The sequence below is a fragment of the Charadrius vociferus genome, unplaced genomic scaffold (assembly GCF_000708025.1).
Source record: "Charadrius vociferus isolate BGI_N301 unplaced genomic scaffold, ASM70802v2 scaffold188, whole genome shotgun sequence".
Lineage (NCBI taxonomy): Eukaryota > Metazoa > Chordata > Aves > Charadriiformes > Charadriidae > Charadrius > Charadrius vociferus.
The window spans coordinates 504229-513153 of record NW_009649706.1 but is presented as its reverse complement, the minus strand read 5'-3'; positions in this window follow the sequence as shown (position 1 = coordinate 513153).

Below are 8925 nucleotides of genomic sequence, written 5' to 3'. Positions count from 1 at the left end.
AGCAGGGGCTCGTACCCACACTCCAGGGGTTCCCAGGCAGCTGTGCACAAAGTCACACACGGGGTCCCCCATTTCAGCAGGTGTCCTTACACATACTGCCCTGTAGTCTTTGTCCACTGAGAGCAGCCACTGCCTTCATGGATGTGGTGTGGGTTACATGACCTGTCATGGGTGCCCATGCGTGCTGGAGGCCTTGGGCAGGTTCAGCACCTCCTTGGTACCCTAAGCTTACCAATTTTTGCTTCAAGACCACTATGAGTTCTTGGGAGGCTTTCAGATGCTGTCTTCCAGCATGTATTTGTCCTTTCTTCATCCTGCTGTTGTCTGGTAACAATTTCTCCATCCACACACAGAGGCACTTATACAGACCACTCGCACAAGCACAGCTTTTATGACCCAGTATGGTAGCAAAGGTTCCTGTATTTTACTTTTAGGCCTGGGAATTCCCACTGCAGTTTTGAGTGAGTCACTTCAGGCTTGATTTTGGGGTGTTGAGCATCTGCAAAGGCAGCTGAACAATTAAATGTTTCTTAATTATTCTGCAAATCTGTTCCTTTCCTCTACATCCTTGCTAATGTATCTCTGCTCTGGTGATAGTGTAGAACTTTCTTTATTGTCACAGCATGTCACCAAATTGCCATTTACAGAAATTCAGAGTTTGGTTTTCAGTTTCTTGGTTGTAGCATAGGCTCAGACTTGAAGGCTGGAGTACACATGACCTTTCATGATATTTCGTCCCCAGTCTCCTTGGGTTCACTGGAGCAGTCAATGATTATTCACCTCCACCACCCCCAAGGCGGTGGAACAGGTCATTCTGGATGTCATCTCTAAGCATGTAGAGGAAGAGAAGGTTATCGGGTGTGGTCAACATGGATTCACCAAGGGGAAATCATGTTTGACCAATCTGATAGCCTTCTATGAAGGCATGACTGGCTGGGTGGATGAGGGAAGGGCAGTGGACGTTTTCTGCCTTGACTTCAGCAAGACTTTTCACACTGTCTCACATAACATCTTCGTAGGTAAGCTTAGGAAGTGTGGGTTAGATGAGTGGACAATGAGGTGGATTGAGAACTGGCTGAATGGCAGAGCTCAGACAGTTGTGATCAGTGGTGCAGAGTCTATTGGAGGCCTGTAACTAGCAGTGTTCCCCAGGGGGCAGTACTGGGTCTGGTCTTGTTCAACATACTCATCAGCGACGTGGATGATGGGACAGAGCGTACCCTCAGCAAGTTTGCTGATGTCACATAACTGGGAGGACTGGCTGGCACACCAGAAGGCTGTGCCGCCATTCAGCAAGACCTGGACAGGCTACAGAGTTGGGTGGAGCGGAACCTAATGCAGTTCAACAAGGGCAAGTGTAGGGTCCTCCCCTAGAGAGGAATAATCCTGTGCACTGATACAGGTTAGGGGCCAACCTGCTGGAAAGCAGCTCTGCAGAGAGGGAGGAGGGAGTCTTGGTGGACAACAGGATGACCATGAGCCAGCAATGTGCTGTTGTGGCTAAGAAGACAATGGACTTCTGGGCTACATTAAAAAGAGCATGGCCAGCAGGTCGAGGGAGGTCATCCTCTCTCTCTACTCTGCCCTGGTGGGGCCACATCTGGACAGCTGTGTTCAGTTCTGGGCTCCCCAGTTCGAGAAAGACAGGGAGCTACTGGAGAGTCCAGCAGCAGTCTGCGAAGATGATCAAGGGACTGAAGCACCTCTCTTACGAGAAAAGGCTGGGAGACATGAGTCTGTTTAGCCTGGAGAAGAGAAGACTGAGAGGGGATTTATCCATGCTTATAAGTATCTAAAGGGCAGCTCTTGATAGGATGGGACCAGATTTTCAGTGGTACCCAGAAACAGGACAAGGGGCAACAGGCATAAACGGGAACACAGGAAATTCCATCTCAACATGAGGAAAAACTTGTTTTCTTTGCAGGTGACAGAGCACTGGAACAGGCTGCCCAGAGAGATTGTGGAGTCTCCTTCTTTGGAGATCTTCAAAACCCGCCTGGATGCATTCCTGTGCAACCTGCTGTAGGTGACCCTGCTTTGGCAGGGGGTTTGGACTAGATGATCTCCAAAGGTCCCTTCCAGCCCCTACCATTCTGTGATTCTGTGATTTAACACAGAGGAGTACAGCAAGAATGGGGTTTAATAGTCTTATTGGAAAAAAGGGATAAATCAAGCTGTCTTCAGCTTTATCTTAGTTATGCTCCAACTCTACAGTAAAAAGAACAGAATCTCATTATAATCCCATTTGCAGAATACAGCCTTTCTGTTGAAGCAAGCAGTAAAATGTGTTTGTGTCTTGCAACAGGGAAAAAAGATCTGAAAGAATTCTGAAACGGGATTTGTTTTACCACAGTAGGGAGAATAGCATCAGTTTGTGCTAGGGAGACTATGGAAAGGGCAGGATGGGCTTCCTAGAACATACAACATTTTCTGATGTGGAGAAAGAAAATGAAAGGGGATCAGTTTGTTACAAAAAGCAGAAAAGCAGGTCACATTGCTGGCACAGGAGTTACTGATTAGAAAGAGCACTTTGCGATGGAAGTGATTCTAGGTGGCCTGTTTTATAGTGAGCAGTATCAACTGGAGACTAGAATATAAAGTAAAAAAAGTGTGTAAAAATCCTTGACTGGGAGACTGAAAGAGCATGTGAAAAGGGGCATTTATGGAGCAGAAGAGGAAAAGAAAGCTAGTTATTTAGAAGGCAATAATGTCCTCTTTGGGATATGGTTATGCTAATGAGGAAACTAGGTAATGCTAGAGGAGAAACTGACTGAGCCGCATAGTATGCATGGTGGGCTGGGGTGACTGCCGCGGAACAATTACTAGTATGAGCAGGACAGAGAGGAAAGGAATCAAGAATATGAAAGTAAAGCATGGCTGTAGTAAGGGAAGTTCAAAGATTTAGTTGGAGACCAAACCAGAGATTAGTGACAAAAAAGCATAAAGGTGCATAGAAAAGGAAAATTGGAAATGAGATTTGAGGAGGTAAGACAATGCTAGTTTTCTGAGTGGAAAACTATAGAACAAGAATGAGAAATGAAATGAAAAATAAATTGAGAGTGATATAGCAGTAAGCATGAGTTTGTTTTGAAGTTTAGAGATTTTTCTTATGATGAAATGTTCAAAAGCAAACCATGATGCAAATTTGGGGATTTTTTTGTGAGATAAAATGGTCAAAGTTTTAAAATTACAGGGTGAAATATGGGAGCTATTAGAATGGGGCCTTTGCACGTGTAGGCATTTTCATAATTTTCCATGGATAGGTTGTTTTAGGGTGTAAAAAAATATAATTATGTTGAGAGAGAAAACCAGGCTGGCTGGCTTAATGAACCTTGTTCAGACTTGATGAAGAGAGCAAAAACAAATGCAATATAGTTTGTTGCAGATAATGCGGGCAGCATGCATAAGAATGGTATTCTATTCTGAACAGCTGATTGTTCATTCCATTGTGTAAGCGGGGTTATGAAAGGCAGCAAAGTTGTGACAGTAAGAATTCATAACATAATTTTTTTTATTTGATTATGAAAGGAACAGAACTGCTAACAACTCTACCTTATAAAGATGATATATGTAGCAATGTTTCTTCTGCCAGAAGGGTTTAGGCCTTAGAAAGTGGGGGTTCTGTGGCAGCTGGAATGAGAAGAGACTTACGCTAAGCAGGGTTAGAGTGCAAGGCACCAGAGCGGTGAGTGTTTTGCACTGACTAAGAAATAACAAAGAGTCTATTTTTATTTACAGTGAGAAAAGTCCATGTCCTGAGGACCATACAGCCCAGAGCAGATGGTGCCCGTTTCTTTAATACATTGTACCTATTCATGAAGCAATGTACTTAAAGATCAATGAAGTTAACTGAGCCGTAAACTGTACTTTATATAATCTGTATTCATATAATTTTATACAATTTACATGGTGAAAAAGGTAAAAAGAAGTAAATATAAGGATACTGCATCATTCTGATAATCCTCAGCCAGAGATAAGTCAAAAGTCCACATTGTTTCCTCATGTAATTCTGCTGATTCTAGCAAAGTTGCTTTAAGAATGAATTTATCTCAGTATATGCTTTTGTCTTTTAAAAGCTAGGTAATTCATGCTAGTAAGGTTGTAATCCTTAATTATTTCAGATGTCAATTTTTACACTTAAAAGTAACATTTCATGAGATTACAGCCTCTTCTATGTGTATGATTTGAGATTTTTTTGTTGGTTTGGATTCCTCATTTCAATTTAGGTATCAGTATGGTATATTACAACATGTAATTGTAGTAAATTTTTTTTTATGGAAATGCAGTGATTTTATCAAGAATTATTATAATATAGTTGTGTTTCAAATCCTACATTACTGAAGTGAGTAATGAGACATTACATTTTCTTTCATGTTTTTATTTATAAATTCTGTGGCGGTATTTCCAGATCTAACCATATTGCATTCTGTACATGCATTCTTCTAAGTTGATTAACCTAAGAGCAAAACTATGGTGTTGAATATAGTAATTATATTTCTATAGTTTTAGTTAAAATACAGATTAATGTTTTATGTGTATGATAAAATCAGTCTTCTATATCAAGGCAGATAAATGTTAAATTATTTAATAACTATTTGAGAAATGTAAATGGTAAGTAACACTACCAATGCTTGTTAGGTATTAAGAATGAAGTCACAACTCATCATTTATGTGTAGAAGTTAGAAAATCTAGAGCACACCTGGTCAAAAATACTCACATTTTGTTATGTAGAAGTATAGAGGCATATGTAGTTTATCCCTGTTGTCCTTTCTTTTTCTGATTCAGAAGTGGCAAACCCTGTAAGTTTGAGCCTCTATTATTTTTGAAAGGTTAGGAAAGGATGACATATATGTGGCCATTTAATGCTTTCCACAGTACCATTATCTTTTATGAATGTTGTTATTTCTCTGTAAGAGAGTGGTACAAACACAACATTATCCTAAGTCGTATTCAGTCCTCAAAACTTGGCTTAATAAGGAAGAAAAGCACCAAAGCCTTGTGTTCTCTAAGACATCTGTATGCTTTCTCTCCATGGTTTTAGATTTGTGACTTTTTTTTCTCACGCTTCATAATGATATTTTCTTAAATTTTTCTCTATGCGACAGAACACTTTCCAAAGTTATAAAATTTTACAAAGAAAAAATCAGAAAACTTTTCTGAAGCTATAGACTTAATTGTGGTAGGCCTGGAGTTAGGATAAATAGGTTGCCTTGTTTCCATATAATGTCACTCTGTTGTTGGTGAGAATTAAAGCTATTTGAATTTATAGCTGGTGATCTTACGAGATATCTCAGGCTAGCAAAACAAATAAATATGATAGTAATTAATAGAGTCCTGATGTGACTAAAAATTGAACTTTACTGTAAACTACTGTTCAATTGCAGGATTTATAAAAAGATTAGTTTTCTTTATAATCACATCTTTCTATTTCCAGCTTAAACTGTATGATTCATATAATCAATTTTTATTGCTGTACTACATATTTTGCTTCAGGTGAGCATCCTGTGTGTCGCGGATGGAAACACCAGCCACTGCCACTGTTGTTGGTGTTGCACAGGTAGAAAAGACACTGTTGTGATATCATAACTGAATCTGGAGCATTAGCAACTGGAAGCAGCTCATGTAAAATTCATAAAAGTATAGTGAATCAAGTCCTCCATTGGTTTTACTTGAACTTTTCCAGGCAACCATAAGTTAGGCTATTGTGATAGAAATCTTCCATTAATTTCAAAGGATATTTTGTATTGCATCTGAGGCAAGCTTAGTAGAAAAGCCCATTTAAAATCAGTAGAGCATTTATAAAGATGTCTTAACTTAGAATTTGATAAAATTACTCCTTGAAAATCAATGGAGCATTCATATTTTATTTTCAGAAGTGGCAAATCTACAGTTCACCTTTCATTTTAGTAAGGCTAGATTCATGAAGTAGAACTTTACAACTAGATTTATTATATATGGAACATGTAGGATGGCAAGGCTTTCAGCTTCTGTTTCCCAATTGTTTTAAAATATCACTCCAAATCTTTAGTTTACATTAAAGAACCACATCCTGCAAAATTGAATGGAACTGATCACTCTAAAACCTTTTATAGCCTCCTTTGTGTTTCTGAAATCTCTAGCCATGCCGTTCAACTCTTGTATAGTCAATAAAAAATCTCATCCCACCTTCAACCCTCTGTGATAAACTGTTCTTTAGTTAGTGGGTTGGCTGAAATGTGAAAGTATATTTCTGTATTGAGAGTACATGAAAAATAATCACAGTGAGAATTTCTACTGCAAAATAGTAAACTTACAAAAACAGGCTAATCATAGAAATGTCAAGGTAAATGTGATTATCTGGGTGTTGTGATACCCAATGTTAATGTTATTTTTCAATAAAGTTTAAGAATTTATTTGGTGTAAGTTATTGTAGACTTCTTGCACAATTACTGTTTGATCCATGTAACAGTGGACCCTTGCATTCTTCTGCACTTCCAGCAGTGCAGAGAAAAGCATACCTCGCCAGTTTCGCAGGTAACTTTTAAAGAAACAAATTGGAAAATAATCTTTTCTGTGGTTATTTTAACCAAAAAAGGTGTGTGGAAGCCTTGTCACTCACACCACTCAGGAAAAGTTTCCAAAGTTTGGGAAGGCATATTTTTACCACAGGAATCTTATTTTTTCTACTAGAGCTGTTTTTCCATACGTGCAAAAGGACTCAAATGGGAACCCCATTTGTACAAACTTTATATGAAACTTTATCTAAAGTACTGTCTAGCATTGTCAGGACAGCTTAGTTTAACTTGCAATAGGTATACAAAACTGCTACTAGGATCATCTACAGAATAGAGAAGCTGTCTTAGAAGACTACAAGGGTTGACTTGTTCAGGACTAAACACAACAGGTGAACAAAATGAGTAAATATTAACTATGTGAGTTTGGCTACAGTGTTCCATAAGGACAAATAAAAGCTTCAGAAAATTTTGAACCATTTGTAGGCTGGCAACTAAAAGTTGGTTTCTAGTGAGCAGAAGTTGAGGGGTAAAGGGAGTGTCCTGGTTTGAGCAACACAAGATTAAATTCTCTTTCAATAATTTTACTTTGCAGTAAGGTCTCTTCTAATGCTAGGGAAAGCTGCATTTTTAGAAGACTCTAGCATCTGAATTTGTGAAAATACTTACTTTATAGGCAGCTATGATAGGCGGGTTTCAAGGTCTCAATATTTTCGAGGTAGCCAGGTGCGGAGATGAGGAAGAGTGAGACCTGAGCACTTCACCCAGGCTGGGCAACAGAATTATTTCATACTATGAACATCACATTCAATATAAATTAGAAAGTTTGCTGTGGAGCTTCTTCTCTTCTATGATGGCTGTGATTCTGAGAACAACTTGCTCGGGTGACAGACTCCTGAGGCCTTCCCTTCCTCCCAAAGCTGTAGCACTTGCAGTGTCCAGCATCAGCTATCCACTGGTGGGAGTGCACAGCTTCGTCCTGATATAATTGGCTGAATATAATCCTCGTATATTTTATATTGGTATTGGGATCAATATTGGTACTTTAGTATTATTAATGTTAATTATTTAGCATTATTCTGGTATATCTGTTCATATTTCAAACCTCAGATTTCCTTGTCTTTTCATGATTCCCATTCCTGGGTAGGGAGGGGACATAGGGTGTTAGGATAATTGTCTAAACGACAATAAATTGTTGTGGGTTCTTCAAATCATAACTGGGAGTTCTTTATTTTTAGATTATCATACAGCAGTAGTATTCTGTATGTTTTTTTTTTAATGTCTGTACTTTGGCAAGACAGGTGAGATAATTCTATATGTAAGGTAGTTGCATGATTGGTGGGTTTGCTAGATCCAGCTAGATGAACTAACTGTAGATCAATCCAGAAAATCAAGCTGGACCCAGAATCCTGTAATGGGGAATAAACAAGAGGAGTTAGAGATCTGTGTGCGGTCGCAGAACCATGACCTCATTGCAATTACTGAGACGTGGTGGGATGGCTCACATGATTGGAACACTGTCATGGAGGGCTATGTTCTTTTTAGGAAGGATAGGCCGGCAAGGCGAGGTGGTGGAGTTGCTCTTTATGTGAGGGAGCAACTGGAATGTATCGAGCTCTCCCTGGGAACAGATGATGAGCAAGTTGAGAGCTTGTGGGTAAGGATCAAGGGGCAGGGTAATATGAGAGACACAGTTGTGGGTGTCTATTACAGGCCACCTGATCAGGATGGGGAAGTTGATGAGGCCTTCTATAGACAGGTGAGAATCGCCTCACAATCACAGGCTTTGATTCTCATGGGGGACTTCAACTACCCTGATATCTGCTGGGAAGGCCACACAGCTGGGCACGTACAGTCCAGGAGGTTCCTCCAGTGCATTGATGACAACTTTTTGACTCAGGTGGTGGAGGAACCTACAAGGAGAGGTGCTTTACTGGACCTGATACTCACAAACAAAGAGGGACTGGTGGAGGATGTAAAGGTTGGGGGCAGACTGGGCTGCAGCGATCATGAGAAGATAGAGTTCAGGATTAAGTGTAGAATAGACAAAATGACAAGTAGAGTTGAAACCCTAAACTTCAGGAGGGCTAAATTTGATCGTTTCAAAGAATTGCTTGGGCAAATCCCATGGGAAAGGGCTCTAGAGGGTAAGGGGGCTCTAGAGAGCTGGCTGCTATTTAAGCGTCACCTCCTCCAAGCTCAGGATCAGTGCATCCCAAAGAGAAAGAAATCAGGCAAGGGGAGAAGGAGACCTGCTTGGCTGAGCAGGGACCTTCTGAAAAGGCTCAGGTGGAAGAAGGGAGTTTACAATAGGTGGAAGAAGGGGCTGACTGCTTGGGAGGAATACAAGAATGCTGTCAGGGTATGCAGGGAGGAAACAAGGAAAGCCAAGGCAGCCTTGGAATTGAACCTGGCGAGGGATGTCAAGGCCAA